Below are 22644 nucleotides of genomic sequence, written 5' to 3'. Positions count from 1 at the left end.
ATGCCAAGCTAAATGGACAAACACTTTGACTTTGTATAGGGCAGCGTCCTATCCCTGTTTCCTCTGCCTAAGGAGTATTGTATCTGGGCAGCCAGGCAGATGCTTCCTGTCATGTGTTGGAGTTCTAAAATGATGCTCCCAATATGCTGCAAGGATAAATAAATAAAATGGCCTGCCAGATCCCCTTTTGGTTTTTGCACAAGATGTGCAACCTCTTATTCTTTTTTTACAGAGGTCAAGTTTAGTACAATGTTTTAGAAAAAAGCGAAAGCTTCACATACATCCTCTTTGGATGATCTACATCATTTTTTATTTTTATAATCATAGATATTGTGTTTTTGGGTTGCTGTGTCAGTTGCAATCCTACTTGTACTTGCATAATTTGTGCTTCTCTAACTCCAAGGGCAAAAAGGAATAGGTTGCTCATCTGTGCTTCAAAATCAAGTCTATTTAGACCTCCGTATGCCCTTGAAGCTATGATTAAAGAAAGCTGGATTAAAAGAAATGGAGGCCATGTGCAAATTCCTATTTTGGTGCTTCATATGCCTCAGACCTATAAAACTATTGTAAGTCAACTCCCCCCCCCCTAGTGTAATAGAAGTCAGGGCTTTGAAATGAGGTGCTGCCAATCTTGTTTGTGTGTATTATGGAGCTCCAAGAGCTTTGGAGCACTTTTGCCTCTAGTGTAGAACACTGAGCTGGAGAGCAAGCGGTAGTACAGCATGAAACGCAAGCAGGTTTGCTGACCTAACTCATTGCCCTGACCAAGCGTGCATTCCCATCTTGCCTCTTTCCAGCAGATTCACAAACCTAGTTACATGTGTTCATTGCAGTGCCTATGCAAAGGTTGGTCATCCATCCATTATTATCATTTTCAACATGCCCATGCCCATACAAACAAGCCTACAAAAATGCATCCATAAAAATGCTTCTTTCTTGTGCACTCCATCCTGCCCTATCCCTGAAATATTTTGCAATACCTACAATGCTACCCATCTTCTCCTCTGTCTTGTACTATCCAGTCTGATTTATGGGTATTTCACGATTTTGCAGTTTTATATTATTTTGATTGATCAATTGCATTTATTGGGGTGTTCGCTTATAAGTTTCAATAAACTTTCTCCATAGTGTGGAAAATATGATAACATATTTTGCATAACAAACTTGTAGGTTATTGGAAATGCCCTGGGCCTTTACACAGCATGACACTCAATGGTTGGCAATAGGGACATAAATTAATGGCCTTTAATGATCAGGAGTTACACAAAGCTTCTAGAAATGGTGGTGAGTGCAAACCAATCATGATTGAATAAGCAGTATGGATAGAATTTTCTGATAATTTCAATGTTGAGTGCATCCAAACTGATTTTTTTTTTTTCTAATTCCCATCTTGGAATTAGAAGATTGGAAGTGAGGGGTTTGGGCTTTTCTACTACTACTTTTAAAAATATGAACAATTATTGCATATAATGTGTATTATTATACACATTACTATATGTATAATGTAAGCCTACAGACTCCAGGTTTCCTAAAGTAACTGACACATTAAAAATACATATAACCATGCATATATATTTAAATGCTTATGTATTAATACTTATAGAATTATGCTGAAATTCAGAAAGAATAAATCTGTATAGTTAACCAGATTTCATTGTGCATTGCAATAATATTTGAATAGGGCACATTTTTTGCATTCTTGTGAATATCAGGAAAACTGAAGAGAAAATTGTTGGAGCTTTAAAAGTTTTGCATGCATATATCATTCCAGGCAACTTGGATAAAAGAAGTCAATGAAAACCAATTAACTACAGACTGATTAAAAGGCATTCCCCTACCTCCACCAGAGAATTATAAAGTCTAGTAGTCATTCGGTAAATCTTAAGTGCATCTATCAAGCATCCACTGCAAACTAAGCAAATAGACACCAGTATTTTGTTAATTTTTACTCCAGTTCTGTAGCATCATATTTCTTTTTTGTATTTACTGAAATGTGCATAATTCAAAAGGGTACTTTTGAAGCTGGTTCATAGGTGCATTGTCATCACTTAATGATTGTATTCCTTTGTAATTTGCATGAGTCAATGATCCGCACAGATCCATACTGTGTACAGAACTTTCCTATTACTTCCTGTGCTCTCAAACATAATGATGGAGTCAGTTGCGAGTGACCAAGGGATGAGAAACAGAGGAATATATATGCTGGTGATGACCTTCAAACCTTTAAATCAGGGGTGGGGAACATCCAGTTTTGTGAGCTAATATCCAGATGATACACATCTTTGTTTCTTTGTAATGTTTGAATCAAGAGAGGCTTTGCTTTTCCTAAACTGGTGCCTGGATACTGCCATGGGTTGGATGAAGGATAATAAACTGTGATTGAATCTTGACAAGATGGAGGCCCTGTGGATGGCTAATTCCCAAGTCTGGGAATTAGATTGTGTACCAGCTCTAGATGGGGTCACACTGCATTTGAAGTAGCATACTTTGGGGGTGATCCTAGATCTCTCCTAGACTGTCATTAGAATCCCTGGTGATGTCAGTGTCCTGGGGTGCCCATAATTAATTTGTGTTGGTGTGCCAACTAGGATCATTCCTAGACAGCATAGTCTTGCCATGGTGATTCATGCATTGGTAACCTCCCAATTAGATTACTTTAATGCACTGCCATTGGCTCTACTCCTGTGCCTGATTCGGTAGTTGCAAACAGCATAAAATGCAGCTACTGAGGCAACCAGATTTGCACATAATCACACCTGTGTGAAAAGTTCTGCGCTGGGCACCTATTAGCTACCAAGTCAAGTCTGAGATTATTTTATTGATACTTAGTCCTAAACAACTTGGGACCAGGATACCTTCTCCAGTACAGTCCAGGCTAGTCATATGATCTTTGAGGAAATCTTGCTGATCGTTCCATAATACCACATGTGACAAAGCAGTAACAGGTCTTCTTGGTGTTAGCACCCACCCTCTGAAACACGTTCCCAATTTTGTACACTGCTCAGTTTTATTTGTGATGTACAGTAGCATTTCTATCCAGTTTTTGAGGTAATTGGATGTTGTTCATATTTTTTTAAATTGAATTCTTATTGTAAAGTGTTTAAGAATTTTTGTATTTAATGGTAAGTGTTATAAAAAGAATGAATTTCAAATTAGTGAAACAAGTCAAGTTATTTGGAGAAACACTGGCTTAATCAGAAGTCAATGCCACACTTGTTAACAAAGAACAGTGGTTAGAAATTGAAGGTTTCCCATCTGTATAAATCTGTTTTCTGTTATCTTTAGAAGTGTGTGTGTGTGTGTGAACGTGTACGGGCTTAAATAAACCCTGCTTATCTCACAGGACTTTAGTAACAAAAGAGGATATTTAGAATGAGAATTAATTACATTAATGATGCTGTTTGAATGTTAATACATCAGTGTCTTTCAGATTGCATTTTACATCCTTTGATAAAGCATGCTCCTAAGAATTAACATTTTTATCTTCATCAGCTTCCTAGTGCAATTAAACTATTGGATTTCAGTGGCTGGAAAGCATCTTTAATAAAGTACACCTTGTCAGAAAATGTATTCAGGTGTTAATGCTGAGGATTTTTTTTGCCAGTAAACTCTGCTTACCTGAGCTTATCCATGCTGTCTTGCACTGCTCTAAATGTTAAAGTAGCTTTTCTTTATTTCCCTTTGGCAGAATGATTTAGCTCATACGCAGCAGACGGTGTTCAATGCATGTTTATTTATGTTTATCTACACTTTGTTCTTCCATGCAGCAAACTATTAATCTTCTAGGGAGATGGTCCCTTTTTTCCTTGTCCTGCACCAGCTGCAGTTCTTGTAGATAAGATGGCAGTGTACCAAAAAATTGTAAACCTCATGCATCATCCCACAATTTTGCTTGTCTGTTGCTTTAACTCCATGGACGTAAGAATGTACTGAACTCCCTGAGAAGGCTATGGTAAATTATTTCTATTTAAAAGGTTTTGCTGCAGACTTTGTCTTTTTTTTCTGGTTGCTTCATCGAAAACATTGGGGAAACCATACATTACAAGCTACTGCTGCCTTCTTCCAGGTTTTCAAAGTTGCTGTGCCCTATACCTGTGGCATCAGCTCCTGCTTATGGACAGTGTTGCTTTTTCTGCAATGTTCAAATCTGGTTGAAGAGTATGTAGTACTTGCAGGTCTTCCTTTCTTTGATATAGGTCTGATTAAACAGGATGGGGAGTGCTGGATATTAAAGCAGAAGCCTGGTCAAAAAGTGTTCTATTATTATAAAATAAAAACAATTGGACCCATCTTGGGGAAGTTTGACATGGAGTACCTGTGTTATGACTAATATAAACTGGCAAAATCCTAGCAAAAATCCATTAAGGAATGGCTAAGATGCAGCAGTTCAGATATGTCCCCTTGAAGAGCAAAGTTCTCCTGGTTGTGACCATATAGCACACACCCATACCATAGCATACGTTGTGTTTTTCCTTTTGACAATTTGGAGTCCCTGAAAAGGTAAAGGAAATTGCTGGAACCTTGACCTTCCTGACTTACTGAAAATCCATTGTGTACTCATAAAAATATGAGGTCTTTGTTTGCATCTGTCTGTCTCAAGACACAATCGAGTATGCCTCCTGGGGTGAAGTCAGACCACAGAAGAATCACAGTGCCTGCTGTGGCTGCAGAGACCAGTAACTACTGCCTTCCTCATTGCTTTTGCTGTACTAGCAGCACTGAAGTGACCTCTCCAGGGTGCAAGCCTGGGCAGTGTGTATGGAGGTCCTCGGCTGCCCAGACAACAAGACCGCCTCCCCTCTCAGCCTCGCTGATGTGGTCCAAAGGAAAGCAGAGCAATACATTTGGCACTAGCTTGGCTGCAAGAGTTGCTACAAGGAGGAATACAAGTCTCCATCCAGCTGTCTTAGGGACTCTACTCTGGATTTGTGTAGGGTTTGCTCCTTAGCCTTCTCTTCTCCCGAAGATATCCCGCATGGTAGCAGATAATGGATTTCTCACAAATGAGTATAGCCAAAAGTCAGTGGAGGTTTAGGATCAGAGTTTTGCATCTCCTAGGTCAGGCTTCCTCAACCTCGACCCTCCAGATGTTTTGAGACTACAGTTCCCAGCATCCCTGGCCACTGGTCCTAGCTAGGGTTCATGGGAGTTGTAGGCCAAAAACATCTGGAGGGCCGAGGTTGAGGAAGCCTGTCCTAGGTGGACTACCTTCCCAGGTTGACCAGCCCCATCTGACCCTCACTTCCTTCTACAGCATGTGCAGAAACCACCACCTTGACCATTGGACCCACTTTTAGTCTTGTCCATTCAATCCATCATAGTTCCTAACTCACTGAGGGTTTGAGACCCACTGTCTACCCTCACCTGCTTTAGCTGTCCAATCGAAGCTGTTCCTGAGGGGTGGCTGCTGTTGCACGCTGACAGCTTCTAGGAGCCACAGGTGATAGCTGAATGCAACAGAGGAAACCAACACAACAGTTGTGCTAGCGGAAACTCATTACACAACAGATTGTGCAATCTATTGTGCAATAATGTAACCAGCAAACAGCTTATGCATTCTCGTGTACAACAACATTTTGCAGCAGAACAAGCATACTGCTAATGATTTTAAGTGAGCACTGCTGTGGAGGTAGGGGGTGATTAACAAAATCATTCCTCCTGGCAAACTGGGAATATCCTCCCACACACCCAAGTTTAGGATATTCCGCCATTCTTCAGTAGAGATTCTTTTTCTTTGAGAAAAGTAAGTGGCTCACGTTAATGTGAACAAGCTTCAGTAATAAACAGAGAAAACTGTAACAAAATAACATGATGAAAGAAACTAAATAAAGCAACATGAGGCAAGTCTGAGGCAAGAAGCAAGAAGAGGCAGTTGGTCCCTCTTAACTGACATTCTTAATGGAACACACATTGAAGGGAGGGGCTTATTCCGAAACATAACACACAAGCCCCGCCCACCAGATACAAAGTACTTTACTATTCAAATCCCCCAGTGTTTTTCTTACATGCACTACATTGGCTACAACATAATTTTATTTATTTGAATTTTTCAGTGTACAATTTTGTACACTCATTTTCCCATCAAGCATGCTGGGGGTTTTTAACACTGAAACTGCAGAACTTCAGAGAGGTACAAAATCCTATTGATATAAGTCTGAGATCAGCAAAGTTCACATTAAAATATGAACCAAACTTTATTTCTCCTTGATATTTCATACTAATTAGTAAGCTGGTGGTTTCAGGCTCTGACGTGAAGTCAAAGTTCAATATGGAATAGAATAGTAAGGAAACACATTCTCATGCCCCTTTAGCTTTTCCAGATTTTTTGCCAGATATGTTCCAGATAAAATACCCAGGTTTCTTTATTTCGGGAAATATTTTAATCCAACTAGAAGGAAGCTATTCGGTACGCTAAGCATGTACCTGAACTAAAGCATGACTTTTTTGTTTCAGATTAATTGAATAATATCTATCAGGAATAGGGAAAATATGCTTAACATTTATTTCTGGTGACTATTAACCTTTAAAAGGTTACTTTGTGATCCCAGGCTAATTCTTCTCCACAAGAAAAGTATAATGGAGGCTATAAACCGTCTTGTTCTGAGAACTGGAGAATCTGTGAATACTAAAAATCTAGTCATAACACTAGTAAGGACCATCAGCTCGCTCCATAGAGCAAAGCACACTTTGTGATATACCAGATAATTGTTCTCCTTTTAAAATGCTAATTGTGCAACTTTCAAGAGCTCTTAATAGGCTTATGCTCTGAGAAGTTGATTTGAATGTTACTTAGCTGTTGAGAGTAATAGAAATGATACCCCTCGAGTCCCGGGCAATACAACAGCTGCGGTTTGTACTTTAGGAAGCAACCAAGCAACCTATTCTGGTTAGTTCAAATCAGGTCAACTGTTCCTCTGGCTTAGTACTGTCTAGGGTCAAAGTTTTTTCCTAGCTCTCCAACATAATGCCCTTTAACTGGTGCATAATCAGTATGCAGGGTGCTTTAATGAATTTCCTGAGCAAAAAATGACAAGTCCTTACTGCAATGAATTTGCATTTTAAGGGGATAACTCTTCTCCCTCTCCATGCCCCCCCCAAGTAGGCTCTGAGGGGGTCGAGAACCCTCAGAACAGTGTGCAGAGGGAAGGAGGGTAGCATCATTGCTTGCACAGATGAAACTGTTGGAAGAGCACTACACTGAATTGCACTCTAGATGTAACCTGCATCCTTTAAACATGCCAACATCTTTTGCATTAGCAGAGAACTATGATCTCTTCTGCTCTGGTCAGACCTCACCTGGAGTACTGTGTCCAGTTCTGGGCACCACAGTTCAAGAAGGACACTGACAAACTGGAACGTGTCCAGAGGAGGGCAACCAAAATGGTCAAAGGCCTGGAAACGATGCCTTATGAGGAATGGCTAAGGGAGCTGGGCATGTTTAGCCTGGAGAAGAGGAGGTTAAGGGGTGATATGATAGCCATGTTCAAATATATAAAAGGATGTCACATAGAGGAGGGAGAAAGGTTGTTTTCTGCTGCTCCAGAGAAGCGGACACGGAGCAATGGTTCCAAACTACAAGAAAGAAGATTCCACCTAAACATTAGGAAGAACTTCCTGACAGTAAGAGCTGTTCGACAGTGGAATTTGCTGCCAAGGAGTGTGGTGGAGTCTCCTTCTTTGGAGGTCTTTAAGCAGAGGCTTGACAACCATATGTCAGGAGTGCTCTGATGGTGTTTCCTGCTTGGCAGGGGGTTGGACTCGATGGCCCTTGTGGTCTCTTCCAACTCTATGATTCTATGATTCTTCTCTCATCCCAGAATAGCATATAAGAAATTTTTGAAATTACTGAAACCCAGAACACCATCTGCTTTTACACAGACTGTGTACACACCATACACTTAAAGCATATTTCCCCAGCTGCCCAGAGCCTGTTTGGGGGTGGGGCAAGCCTCACCTAGTGCAAAGCAAACTCTCATGTGGATTGGCTCCACTGCTTCTGAACTGCTGGCACAAAGTCAACTAGATCTCAGTCCTAGTCTGCAGGCTTGTAATTTATTCAGGTCACATCCCAGTGCTGCTTCATCTGATGCTGCTGTTCCTTGCCACAGTATGTTCAAGGTGCTTTTTATAATCCCCATCAGGAACAAAGCAGAATTGCCAGTCTCATTCTTATACAATCCTGTGCTCCCCCCATTCCCCCCCTTTTCTTTTCAGTCCTATCCTCCTTTATCTACAGATTTTGTAAAAAAAATTAAATGCACAAGTAAATTATCTTTACTGCTGCCCCTTCCAATATTCCCCTGGCCTTTGCATGCAATGCATTTTGTTGTGGGTTTCTTTTGTAAGGCCAGTAAGGTGGGGTGTGTTTTTTTAAGGTACCCCTTTTGAGAGTCTTTCTCTCCTTTTGTAGGTGGGTGTGTAGGAAAAGAACTTTGCTTAAACATTCAGAGTGTCCATGAGAGCCAAGGGGATAAAAACGCTTTGAGGAAATTGATGCATTAATTATCCATCTGCCCTATCCTGCTCCTATATAGAAAAGATTATCCTATTTCAATTCCTGGCATGCTAGGGTGGTAGTGTAACTCAATTAGCAAATCATGATTTGATTAACGGAGCTTGCAAGTTTAAGGGTGCTTCCAAATGACCTGTTTATTGAGCATTCATCCTGATTTGTTTGGAGGGAGATTAGACAACATTGGCTGTTTAATGAGTATTCATTCTGATTTGTTTATGGGGATATTAGATGATGTTGCAGCAAAGCAACTGTTATCCCATACTTTCCAATGCATTTTCATCACTTTCCTTATGGCAAAAAGTCATTTCTTTTGGGAAAGTGGGTTTGTTGCCTAAGACATCTGAATCAACTATAATTGCACAACCTGAATGTGCAGGTATGTGATTGAAACACACTTGAAAGGAGTGATAGTCTGGAAGTGCTCAGTCTGTTTAGCTAATGTTATTGAGTTATTTAAATATTTTTGGTTTGTTGCTTTAAGTGTACAAATGCAGCATAGGCTCTAAAATATATAAAGGAAAGAATTTGCTAATATATGTATATGCAAATCAATTTATTAAAGGTTATCTTTCAGTTGAGACTATTGCTTGCTGAGTTCTAAAGTATAGATTCTTCAAAACCAAAACAAGGAAGGCATGATTATAGATGTAGATGGCGAAAGTTGGGATAGAAGAAGAAAAGTACAAGCTCAGGAAAGCAGTAGGCCATTAACATCTTAAGTGGTTTTACTTAAAGCCTCAGCGCCTAGGACTTGCCGATCGAAAGGTCGGCGGTTCGAATCCCCGCAGCGGGGTGCGCTCCTGTCGCTCGGTCCCAGCGCCTGCCAACCTAGCAGTTCGAAAGCACCGCCGGGTGCAAGTAGATAAATAGGGACCGCTTACTAGCGGGAAGGTAAACGGCGTTCCGTGTGCTGCGCTGGCTCGCCAGATGCAGCTTGTCACGCTGGCCACGTGACCCGGAAGTGTCTCCGGACAGCGCTGGCTCCCGGCCTATAGAGTGAGATGAGCGCACAACCCTAGAGTCTGTCAAGACTGGCCTGTATGGGCAGGGGTACCTTTACCTTTACCTTAATCTCTAGAGCAGTTTTAACTTTCTATGACACGATACCACAGTATGTTATCTCAGAGGTTCTTCCCAAGTTTCCTTTGACAAACACAGATGCACAGTCTTACCTTAAGCTGCCTAAAAAATTAATGCTGGGGAATGCACCTGTCTGTTTTGGGAAGGAAACATGAGGACATGGACCTTTAAAAGATGGGCATGCAGTCACATTTCTAAATACATAATCTTGTTGAATGGTCACTTTAAAATGTGAAGGTTCATTATTGTTTCACAAGTTGTGTATGTCTTTAAGGGCCAGGGCAAATAATGAGACCCAGTCTTACAGCTGTGAAACATAGCAGGTGCTGCTAGGTTGTGTTAATTAAGCTGTGTCAGCAATTGGGTAGAGTATATAAAGAGCAGCACCTAGCGCTCTCATCACACTGGGGGATGGGTTGGTGGTTGGGTCATGTTTTTTGTTGTTGTTATCTTTAGTGTAAAAGGAGTTTTTGTTTTTGTTATTAAAACCTTTTTAAAGTTATTTTGAGTTCCTTGTTATGTATGGTCTCCCCAGCAAGCTCTCTGCTGCGCTACTAAACTGCAAATAGCCAACAAATCTGCCTCCTGAAAATTTAAGCACATATCTAATTTTGCCCTGTCCTCTCAGGAAGGGAGCAAAGCATTGGAAGAGGAGTCAGGCTCAAGGAAGATAAGTTTAAGCAAAGTGTATGCTTGGAGCTATGTAATACCTGCCTTCTCTACGTCTGCAGCCCTGTTGAGCACACCAACCAGGGCAGAAGGGGAAGCAAGCAAGAAAATCACTATGCCAGTTTGGAACTGACATAGTGATCAAGCCCAATGCATGATGGTAAAGGGGCTGGCTCAGGGTCCAATGGATACTGGGCTATCTCTACTCCTCCTTGCCCTTGGGGAGAGCAAACTGGCAGTTTTTCCACATTCAGTTTCAGCAGGTGGAATAGAGAGCGACATACTGGTGGAGTTCCACTAGTGCCATTCTGTAGGCAGAGGCTGGAAGGACTGGTTAGGAGGACATCTGCACCCAGTCTAACCCCCAAGCCAACCTGGTACAAAGGGAGTTTGGATTGTGCCCTGATGCCTGAAGTTTATGTCACATCTCATGAACTTCACTTGTCTTCAGGACAGGACACATTGGCAGTTAAAAAGAAAATGAACTTTCATGAGACTAAAAATCTGAGTGCATTTCTTCTTGCTTCATTCTTCTGCCCAGAAAAATATATAGGAGAAAAGATAGATCTATATCTTCTCCTCCTCTCTGATAACACCCCCACCCACAAAGCAGTAGAGGGATTTTCAGCAAAAATGCAGATAATTGGGGAAGTATGAAGCACCCTCTCCCAATCTTGCTGGCCACTTGATCAAATTCTCAGTTTGCAGAGGCTACTTTAGGTTTAAAAAATAAACAAAAAATATTAGGAGAAAAGTACACAGGACTATGTTATGTCTAGTGTGGCCTCAGGCTGCCCAGCTGTATCTCTCTTACTGTGCCCATGAGAGAGCACTAAGGAGTTGTCAGCATGCTAGATTGCGGGGGGAAATAGATGAAATAGAGAACTCATATCACTATAAGTGAAATACTCTGCTGATTAACTTAAATAGTTGTCATCAGCTGTTTGATGTGGTTAGAGCTGGTGAGATTTAGCTGTATGAAGTGACTAATAAAATGTTTTCCTTGCTGTTGTAGAGCATGGTTTGCATGTAAGCTGCTCAAAACTCATCTTAGAGTGTTAAAATTGACGTGGTTATTACCCTTTTCACAAAGCATTTTCATCTATCTCTGTGGCTTTAGATGTAAATGCAAATAGTACAGAGGTTTATGACTCTGAGGTACTTGCCTTATTCAGTATGGTCCTTTACTTGTGATGGCAGAAACTAGAAAGGAAGTCTTTTCTTTGCAAATTTGATTTTTTTTTTCATAACTTCAGAATTGCAAACCTCCTCTGAGAGAGGTCTGGAAGATGGCAAAACAAGACTAAGCCTTTTCTGCAGTGGCTTCCCACTTGTGGAATGCTCTCCCTAAAGAGACTCTCCTGGCCCCTTCGTCACATATTATTTAGGTGCCAGGCAAAAACATTTATTTTCTCCCCACTTTTGCCTAATTAAACAATCTATGGCAATTTAATCGTGTTTGTGCGTGGGGTTTTGTTTTTGTTTGTTACAATGTTAGGCATCTTTGTGTTTTAATATTGTAAACTGTGATCTTTGGACTGAAGGGTGGTATAGAAATTTAATATAATAATAATAATAATAATAATAATAATAATAATAATAATAATAATAATAAATAATAATAAATAATGAAAAAGTTTTAAATTTCACTTGAGAAATTCAAATTCAAATGATATTTTATTGAAATATCCTGGGCGTAGCCATGTTAGTCTGTTGTAGAAGAAACGAACAAACCCCAGTGCCATAAGCCTTTTAGTTGTTTTGTCTCTTTAAATCCTGCACAGGAATTTTAGGGCCATAATTAAATCAAGTTGCCAAACATTGTGCTTTATACCTTGGTCTGGCTGGGTGTTTGTGTGTGTGTATGTCTGTGTGTGTATGTGTGTTTTAACTGATCCTTATTAGGGAATATTTCTTTTTTAAAAGAAAAATTAAATAAGAAGTACATACTGTTAATTTTTATTTCCATGCCCCCCCCCAAATAATTTCAATCCAGCAGAATTTTCTAGAGAATTTCATTCTCCCAATTATTGCAGCTTTGACACAAACTCTTGTTTGGACTTCAACAGCTAAACTAGTCTCCAAACTTGCCTGCCTGGTTCTTCTCACACAGAACTTTTATGTCAGTTGGATTCCATGTTCTACCTTCGTCTCTGCAAAACTGATTGCTGTTTGCCCAGTGTTTATGAAAGCGGGATTCTAGGATGCTATGGGGATAACATTGTCTGTGAGGAACGGAAGAGAATATATTACTTTTGCTATATATTACTTTTGCACTGTCTGATGGATCACAAACTAAATGCATAGTTAGTTTTACCACTACTGTGGTGAAATCCACCTAGTTACTTTTTATAGCACACTGGAATTCTTTCTTAAGTTAAAAATTGATCCCCCCCCCCTTTCCAAGCATTAAAATCGAGTAGGTATCTACTGCACATCTTGCTGAATCGTTTTAAGAGGCAACATAAATTTATGGCTCTATACAGAAACATCATGATTTAATCAGGATGACAAAATATGACTTACACAGGAAGCATGCTTTTTTATATATATAGTTTTTTGGATACTTACATTGACTTTAGTCCCTTGTGAATTAAACCATTTAAAACACGAAATGGAAAAAGTCCCCCTAATCTTCCTTTTGAATGAGCCGTGAAATAGGATCCATGAACTGCCTGAAGTGTGAAGAGGTTAGCATGGCTGGGTTCCAAGATCTTTGTGTGAGATATTAGGAGATTTATTCTCTGCTGAAAAGCTATGGGGGAAATGGTCATAATTTTTTATAAAACCATAAAGTATATCTAAAAATACCTGCAAATGTTCCCTGCGGAAAGTCTTAGAAACTTAAATCCTCCTAGCAAATGTGTGTAAAATAAAAAAAACTAATTTGCAGGTGTATCATATACTTGGTTATAAATTTCTTTTATCAGCGTAAAAACGAATGGCAGTTTAATTGACTGGGTTTAATTCTAGAAATTGTGGCATTGCAGTTGTTTTCTTTCTCATCCAAGATTAAGAAATCTCCGGCAGACTTTTGAACTAGTGTCTACAGTAGATTGCGTCCTATGGAAAAAGCGTTGCTTTTTACTTACTTTAAGGCACAGCTCATCTCCAGATTCTACATTAAATGTTACAGCTGATCCAATAGGATGATACACATTCATGAAAGGGGTGTTGTATGTGCATTTCACAGGATGAAAATCTGATTCAAAAGCTATAAAGATTTAGTTGGTACCACCAAATCCTCTGCTTGGGAGTGAAAAATAGAGAACAGCAGGCTGGATTAAGCCTTCCACCTTCTGTCCTCCTCCTGAACAGAAGTGGCACTGGACACAATTTGATAGCTCATAGATTGGACTTTCAGCCAGGGAAAATACAAACCCTTTTCTTCCAACTGGATTAGAAGCATTTTTTTAAAAAAATCTCTCCCACTCTTCAGTCTAATAGGCTCTCGGAATGGCTTACATAGATCAGTTGACAAACAAGGCAGTTCCTGCCTGTAGATTTGCAGTCTAAAAGACACAACACAAAATGATGAAGGGAAGAGGTCAGTAAGCAGATTCAGGTCCAAATATCCACTGGCTCACAGGTAGGTAAATTGTTCTTCAGTTCTTGGATCCAAAACATGCTTTGGTCCAATAATATGTTTTCACATTTACAAACTATTGGCATTTCAAGCACAAAAGATCAGCTAAGTAAAATTGAATTTATTATATTGGGCATAAGATGTGACAAACTACAATCCGCAACTTGTCAGTTGTGCTTGATTTGATGTGTGTTGACTTGCACAGATTTAACAGTGTTTCCTGTTACCTGTGAAGTATATTTCTCTTAGCAGATTTGGTATCTCTCATAAAGATTTCTTATCCCAACATCATCAAATTACAGCATTCAGAATTACTAGAGGGAAATCACTGGTGTAAAATTGTTATAATTCTTGCTTAATTCTCCAAGGACACTAAGCTAGACTCGAAACACTATACATTTCAGTAGGATAAAGGTCTGTCAAGTTTTCCTCTGTATTTTGCTGCTGAATAATTGAGCAGAGCCAAGAACTATTAATGTCCAGGCAATAATGGTAGACTGCCTAATTTAGTTGTCTTTGCAACCTATTGCTGTGTGTGTAACTTTGTGCAAACGTTTTAAAGCTCTGGAGACTGGCAGCAATTATATGCCCTAATTTCCATTTAGACAATCAGGATTTTTCTCCATAAAAGTTTTGTTTCTTTTCAAAAGTATGAGAGGGATTGACTATTTCCAGTGATCCTAGGATAACAACACATTGATTCATTTCAACTAGTGGATTTGTATCTGTGTTCTAAATTTATTTATTTATTTATACATACATACATACATACATACATACATACATACATACGTACCCCATCCATCTGACTGGGTTTCCCCAGCCACTCTGGGAGGCTTCCAACTAAAGATTAAAAATACATTAAAACATCAGTCATTAAAAACTTCCCTAAACAGGGCTGCCTTCAGATGTCTTCTAAACGTCAGATCGTTGTTTATTTCCTTGACATCTGATGGGAGGGCATTCCACAGGGCAGGCACCACTACTGAGAAGGCCCTCTGCCTTGTTCCCTGTAACTTCACTTCTCACGATGGGGATGGAGACGCTCCTTCAGGTATACTGGGCCAAGGCCGTTTAGGGCTTTAAAGGTCAGCATCAACACTTTGAATTGTGCTTGGAAACGTACTGGGAGCCAATGTAGGTCTTTCAAGACCGGTCTTATGTGGTCTCAGTGGCCGCTCCCAGTCACCAGTCTAGCTGCCGCATACTGGAAAGGGGGAAACTGGAGGTTAAAGTGTTTGAATGAGGGAGAAAACCCCATAATAAATTAGGAACCCTACATTGATTCATCTGTCTGTCTTCAGGTGGAAAAATGTTTACTCTTTTCTGCCTAGCATGTAAAAATGGATGTAATAAAAGTGCAGAGTAATTTAGCGGCCATGATACTATTTTTTCATATGAAAAGCACAGAAAACTTCTTTCCAGGATAACAACTTTAAAAATAAAGTCAGAAATGACATTTGACTTTGTAGTTGTCTTCCACATCTAACTTGATTCAAAGCATAATTGCCATTGTATGGAATCTGTGTAAAGGTGAAAAGTACATTGAAATCCTCCTAAATAAAATTCTGCATGTAAGCAGAACTAAAATAATTTGCAGACATGTCTGCATTTTATATTTAATCTTTTGCTGCTGATTATTTTTAGCTTTGTTTTATAAGAACTGACATTAGGCCTCATAGTGATTACACTCCATGGCATTAATTTATAAATGGCAAGTCACTGACCTTGTCAGTCTTGTGCAATGCTGGGTAGTCTCTAAGAGCACTTAGGCACATCAAAACACTACCTATGAGATCTCCAGATATATTTCTTTATTAGTGATTGGATTTGCTTATAAACACACACATTTCAAATTGATTTGTTTAAAACTGCAAGAACTGTTTTTATTTGGGTAAATAGAACTAGACAAGGGAATGCTAATCTTGCCTCTCTGACTGCCACAACATCTAGCTCCATCATGAATAATACAAAATAGGCTTTCGACATTCCATCTATTTCTGAAGTTTTGAGGCAAGGGCTGATCCATATGTAGCCAAAAGGACACTGATATACACATTAGGGAGGCAGGTTTGTGGGGATCGCAAACAGATTTCAGAGATGCAAAATAACTTTCGGTTAGAAAAAAAATAACTAAGGGAAGAACCTCCAAAACACAGTCCAGCGAGGATTTGGGTGGAGTCAGTGGTCATGGCAGCCTGAGTGAGTTGGGGGTTTATTAGTGAAAAACTGGTGGAAGGAGAAATGGAATTGACTATCGTGGAAAAAGAGCATGGCTGACTGCCTGGAACACTAGACCGGGATGCAATATTTTGTGCAATATTTCACAATGTGGTATTCCACAGTGCAATATTTTGTTGTGGGCACCTCTTATTATCCTTTTAGTCTTGCATTCACATTCATGTTTAAATGAGGCATGTTCAAGATCCTATGTGCACTTTATCAGCTGCCTGTTCTGTAACAGGTGTATATTTGTCTTCTAGCTGGATAAGATATCTGAACTGATCAGACTGTTTGTGTTACACTTCAAATCTTTGTTACCACAACCCAGTTATGAGACTTTCCCCTCCCATGGACACTATAATAGGTGTTTGTTTTGTTTTTTGGGACTTGGGGGTTTGGTTTGGATGATACCTTGTGGCCCCTCCAAGCCTGTGGTTTTATATCTGTAGGATGGGAATCTGATAGCAAAAGGAACTGCTGAAGTGGTCATACCAGTCAGTTTGTTAAGTTAATGGACCTAACCATGCCTGTTAAACATCCTTTTTACATGTCTAAATAGTTGAACAAGCACACATGAGTTGCCATAGAAACAACTAGCTAATGAAGCTTCCAGAAGGAGGGGGAAGGCTTTCCCTAGATTGGGGGTCATTGTCATCCAATGGGTAGGAGAGCAATAGACCAGGGGGCTACTCTTTCCTAGTGTCATCTGGAACTGGGAAGACACAGTAGCTTGACAATCTCTTTCTTCTGGGTCCAAATCTAAGGCTTTGGCAACCCCCCTAAAAACATAAAGGAGGGGAATAAGATTAGTAGGAATATTAGTTCTGTGAGCCCTTCCATATTGGGTTCAGGCTGTATATATGTGTATGTAAAAAGATATAGACACCACGGCTTCCAGTGACCTTCATTCCTGAAGGGAACTTGACACTGAGTTATGTGCTGGAACCTCTGAAATCTCTCGCCACTCAGAGATTGGGGTGCACATTATAGTAATAGTTAAGGCACATTGACATAAGACAGCACAGTGAATTCACTATACTATCACACCATGGATTTATGTTGGTATAGGGGATTTAGTTGCAATTCACTTCAGTCAGCCCAATTCATTTGACTGTAAGCAGGAGGGTTAGTGTCAGTGTGTCAGGCTGCAATCCTATGCACACAGTTGGTCATACCTCTGACCTGCATAGGATTACCTTGTGAAAGACCCCAAAATCTACAGACATAAGAGAAGCTGTAATCTGTCCCTTTTGCTGTATTTTGTGTACTGTGAAATCCGTCAGGCGAGAATTAAATTTCAGCTCACACAGCAGCTTGGTTCATGACTGAAAGCACAACCAAAATGGAAAATATTTATAAATTAGATCTGGTATCTTGCTTGAAATCTTAAGCTTCATGTCAAGGACAGTTACTGACAAGGTGGTTTCAACCAATGAATCATTTAATACTGTCCCCTTTTTCTCTCTTTACCTTGGTTTTTCATCTTTTTTATATAAACAGAATGTTATTCTGCTACACTAATATAATATCCTTCCAAAATGTGCCAGAATCAATTAGCTGGAGTGGCCAGAAGCAGGCCACACATCTGTGGGGGGAAAGGGAACATGGATGGGTTTTTGATTTATAAGATTTCTTAATGCTGTCCTAATGGATTTTAAATGTTTTAAGACAGACTGCTAAATACAGCCAATTCTTCACTCCTTTGTGAGTGTTTTTATTGACAAATTAACTTGAAATAAATAATAGGTTTTGACCAGTTTTGTTCAGAAGGTTTTTCAAAAAATGTTTTGATTCTTAAAACAACATAAAATTATGTGTATTTATTTTTGCATATTCCAAAATACTTTCTTGTACATTGATGCTGTATGTCTCCTTTTCCTTCCCCCATCCCCTGCCACCCCAACGGTGGTTGGTCACTGATCTAGGAAAGCAAATTCAAATTTTAGTTTACACACATTATGTTAACAATTTAGATCTGCCACCTTGGAAACAGCGTCATTTTTTCTCAGAGCAACTGATGAAGGCGGAAGCCAAACTGTTTTGCTAAAAGAATTTAAAATTCTGTTGTATGTAATAATAATATATATTAGCAATTACCGATTCGTTTTTGAACTGTAACTATATGGGCTAGATTCTGATGCAGCAATGTGTGAAATTGCCATTTTTTAATTCCTTTCGAATTCTAGAGCTGCTTTCTGACAGGGGCTTTATATTGCAAACAGTCATTCAGGTGTTATTCTTTTTGGGAACAAAGCTTATGCGTACTCTGTTTTGCTTTATACAGTCATGGATAAGCATTTTTATTATGCCACATGCCAAGCACAGTGAGCAGAGCTTGATGGAATGTATCCAGACTTACGTTTGTTTGTTTTGTTCCTTCAGTCATTCCTGGCCTGCCCACCACTACCTTTTCATGTACCTGTATGCATGCACCATTTTTAAAAATCACTAAAAGTACACAACTGCAAATGTTACCAGGCCTTTTGCAGTGGGCAGAATGGAGGTTTTTGCTCCATATTAATTTGCTTATTTTTTAATCCTATGTATGTTTTGCAATGTGAGGTATTCCTCACATTTACTGTGTGGAGAACTGAAGAGATTAACTCCTCTGAACTGGGTTGTTGAAATTCAGGGGTGCCTACAGAATGTGGTGATAGGTGTAGGCTTTTGGTTTCAGGAGGTCAGTAGAAAGAAAATTACTAGATTGTGCTCAGGAGAGGAGCAAACAAAAGTAGTGCTGTGGCAACAGACACCACCTGCCGAAACAACACCATACACATGACAAACCACCCACTCAAAAAAACGTGTTGAAGAGTGCTTTCACACCAGCAGTGATGGCAGATGTGTAACAGGTTATTTTTACTTATTGAATTTTCCATCATAAGCGGAAATCTGGGCTACGTGTAAAACAAAGTACAGGCTGGCATTTTGAAGAAGATGTTTAGATGCTGCGAAAAAACTTGTGCTCATCAGCAGCACCAATTCCACAATAAACTCCCACGTGGAAACATTGTAGTTTGCCCTGTAGTTATTGAGGCCGCAGCTTAAAACTATGCACCCCAAAAACAGGTCTTTCTTCTTTACTATCTTAATAAATCCAACTTTGGAAATCCAAGATTAGACATGTGCTTATTTCCTGTAGAACCTTAAATCATAAAACGCTATTTTCTAGTTGTCTTCCCTGGTCTGTACTTCTTTCATTGTCTAAAACTATTGCACAAAAGCAACAAAGTGCAATAAACTCTCCACATAGTATACATCTTTTTTATTTATTCCCCTTCCTATATATTTCCATGGTGCATATCCTCAGGCTGATGTTAAGTATGCCAAAGGGCCTATGTATTTCCCAGTGGGATTTTTTTACTTTGGTTGTTGTTGTTAGGAATTCTTCTCTCTTTTAAAAGTGATTTGTCATGTAGCACAAACGGCTCCTTTTCAGAAAACTCAGTTCCAAAGCTCCTTTAGTTGTACAGAACTAGCTGGGTGGTTATTTGGATCCTGCCATATGTATTAAGCATTCTGGTTTTTTAAAAAGAAGAAGCTTCTGCTCTGGAAGCCTTCTTGGTTGCGGATAAAATCTCTCTCTTACTCTCTCAATGTATACACTGGAATCTTTAGCTCACCCCATTAAAAAGGGTAGTAAAACACTTAAACATATTTAAAACAATTGCGTAAACATTGATGTAATTGAAAACTGCAGCCCAAAGAAGGAGGCACATTTGAAGTGTAGACATTTGAAACAGGAAACCCCCAAAATGCTCCCACTTACACATGCAGTGGGAACCTGGTACACAGATGGCATATTTGAGTAGAGCATTTGTGGTCAGTCTTATATCCTAGATTTCTTTTTTTAAAATGAAAGGGGAAAAGAAAGAATGCCACAAGCTTTTCCTACAGAAGGTCTCATGTTGAACCCTCAGCATCTCCAGGTAGGAGACAAGATGAGAGAGGCTCTTGTTTGAAGCCCTGGAGAGCAGTTGCCAGTAAGGTTAGGCAATGCTGAGCTAGATAGACCAATGGGAGATTTCTGTGATCCAGATCTTTCTACAAATCCCATCTTACTATTAAACTATTTTAAATAAGTGCAAAAATGTAATAGCATTACCATATGCATGGGCTCACATTCCTGGGTTGTTTGCACACCTGTTATGAAGTCTGTGTTCCGTGCAACTACAATCACAATATTTGTGTTGGCATTATGTATTTAGTCAACTTATACACTGCTTTCCCCTTCTTTCCTGTTGTTCCCCGGTGGCTTACAAACAATAAACATATAAAGTAATTCCGTAAAACCAAACAGCCTAATTGCAACAAATTTACCCCATAAGAGCGGTGTGGTTACCTAGTATTTGTCTTATACTTTTAAGTAGATAGGTGTGGGAGGAATGTCGCCATAGCTTCTCTGGTTTGTTGGGCCTGTAGGGAATTGTAAACAGCTGTTAAAACAGCTGTTCATCTTACTACCAATTTAAAGAAAAATAGTTCCTTTTAGATGATCAGCTAAATAATTATTGCATTGCACTGCAAGCCACTGCTCTGCATGCCCCAGTGTACAGATCACCATTTGTCTGGTGGCGCAATGGCTCTGGGCAGTCAGGAGGAGAAGTTCACCTGGGAAGATCGCTAATGCATGGTCTGCACCACTGGTCATCTCACATGGCTGTGCTGAATGGGCGCTTCCCATCCAAGTGGAAATAACATTCCAACAGCAAGGGCTATGGCTATGGCCATCACCAACCCTGCTTACCTTTTGTATAAACCCAATAAAATGCCTCTTTTCAACCTGTAGACAGTGCTTTGCTAGCTCTGCTCAATGCTTCCCAAGCACCGAGCATAGGATTGGCAAAGCACTTTGTGCAATGGGTCAATTGATTGCCAGCGCCTGCAAAGCCCCACTGTGTAGCATTCCCAAGCGCCTGGCAATCTGATTGGCCTGCAGGCCAGAGGTTCCCTACTCTTGATGAAAAAGTTGAGAGTGGAAGAACTGTGCCTGGTGACATTGGATATGGAGTCACTGCACACTTTCTGGCTTTTTACACACTTGTGTCTAGACTGAGCAGGGATAGAGTACTCCAGAATGAAGATTATTGAGGCATGAATGGTGTTTGCTAGTTGTGAACTGAAAGGAGTTATAGCAGCCTTTTTATCACGTGGGGAAATGTGAAGCACCCAGGACCAGAAAATACCATTATTATTGCTTCTCTTTATGTTCTAAAATTAAATTCTGAATTCAGTTATGCAGCAGAACTCAAAAAGTTCTCTGCACTTCAAATATACTTGGAGATAACTATTTTGTTTGTTTGTCACTTACCGGTAGATGCCAAAAATACCTGTAGTCAATTATAAGCCTACAGCACTCACTCGGATCTGCTTGCATTGATTAACTGGCAAAGGCCTTGTGAACATCATTAAAATAGTTGCGAACTGAATTTTAAGGGAATTCTACACAAGTTTGAAATTTTTAGCAGGAGTATGAACAATATTTTTTTGTTTGTTTTCTACTATATAAATCTGGCATCTGTTTTGTTTCTTAAATGTCCCCTGGTGCTGGATAATCCCCAAAAGTGACGTCCTCTCAAGGTCTTTAGCTCTTCAAAGCTTCCCAGTAAATAAGATACTTTACAGTATTTTTGGACAGAAACTAGGCAAGATGTAACAAACACCATTTTCTTTTTCCTTTCTCACTGGCAAACATAATTCTCCCCCACAGTTGTTCCTTCACAGTTGTCACAGAAGCAGGTCAAAGAAGAGCAGCTAACCATCCACTGAGCTCATTCATAATCAATCACTTGGCAAGTTGCAAAGCTTGGTGATTAATATGAAATTATTTACAATGCCAGCTGCTGCTTGTCTGAGATGCTGTGGATTCCTTTATAGCTTAGTGACAGGAATGTGGGGTGGGTAGGATTTAGATGTTCTACTTGCAAGCCGTTGGCAGCAATGCAAAGGCCACATTACTCTAGGTTTTAGAGCAAATTCAATAAAAGCAAAAGTGTTGATCCTTGGGCTTTATTGCGAGAAAGCAAATGTGTGCTTAAATTTTATATATATTCAGAGACATATTGTAGCTGACCTTGCTGTGTGTTGCAGGTGACTTAAAACGAAATTATATTTTGTATTTTTTCCAGGGGCATGGTTCCCTCATTCTAGGGTCTGCCAGGGGAATTTTGGGGTCCACAGCCTTTGACTTAGCTTGGTAGCCAGCCATTATTTGTGGTTGCCCTTTCTGTCCTCCAAATCATTTAACACACTTGAAGGACTGAGGAGAGGAGAAGGCTTCTTTCTTTGCACTAGAACTGGGAGGCATTCGGAAGCTGTGATAATGTTCCTTGCCCTTTCTGAAGAAATTTTTTCTGAGGTGAAGTTTTTTCATTTTAAAACATATAAAGATTTTTATACTGAGTGGAATGTAAGGGCAAACAGTTATGTAAACTTTGCCTTGCATTCCTGCTAGGAGCTGTGGAGCTTCTGTGTTTCAGCTGGAGGCCAGTAGTTTGCCTGAGTGACAGTTAAACTGCCATTGTTTTCATTGTTTCAAACAAAGATCATTTTGTGAGGGAGGCTTCTTGTC

At 39.7% G+C, this 22644-nt stretch overlaps 1 protein-coding gene and 1 long non-coding RNA gene across 4 annotated transcripts in view; one reads left to right on the top strand and one right to left on the bottom strand.

The window, feature by feature from the left end:
• SULF2 (sulfatase 2) overlaps window positions 1-22644 on the top strand; it is a 193667-nt gene that overhangs the window by 1736 nt on the left and 169287 nt on the right. The gene's annotated exons all lie outside the window — the stretch shown is intronic.
• LOC128416437 (uncharacterized) overlaps window positions 1-22644 on the bottom strand; it is a 147888-nt gene that overhangs the window by 21126 nt on the left and 104118 nt on the right. For 2 of the 3 annotated variants that reach the window (XR_008331216.1, XR_008331214.1), the window contains exon 2: window positions 3619-4619. This is a non-coding gene — a long non-coding RNA (uncharacterized LOC128416437). Of the gene's footprint in view, window positions 1-1838; window positions 1913-3618; window positions 4620-22644 lie in introns of all 3 variants that reach the window. The other variant, XR_008331215.1, reaches the window with a different exon arrangement.

This window comes from Podarcis raffonei, chromosome 6 (genome assembly GCF_027172205.1).
Source record: "Podarcis raffonei isolate rPodRaf1 chromosome 6, rPodRaf1.pri, whole genome shotgun sequence".
NCBI lineage: Eukaryota > Metazoa > Chordata > Lepidosauria > Squamata > Lacertidae > Podarcis > Podarcis raffonei.
This window is presented reverse-complemented; position numbering and strand designations above follow the sequence as displayed.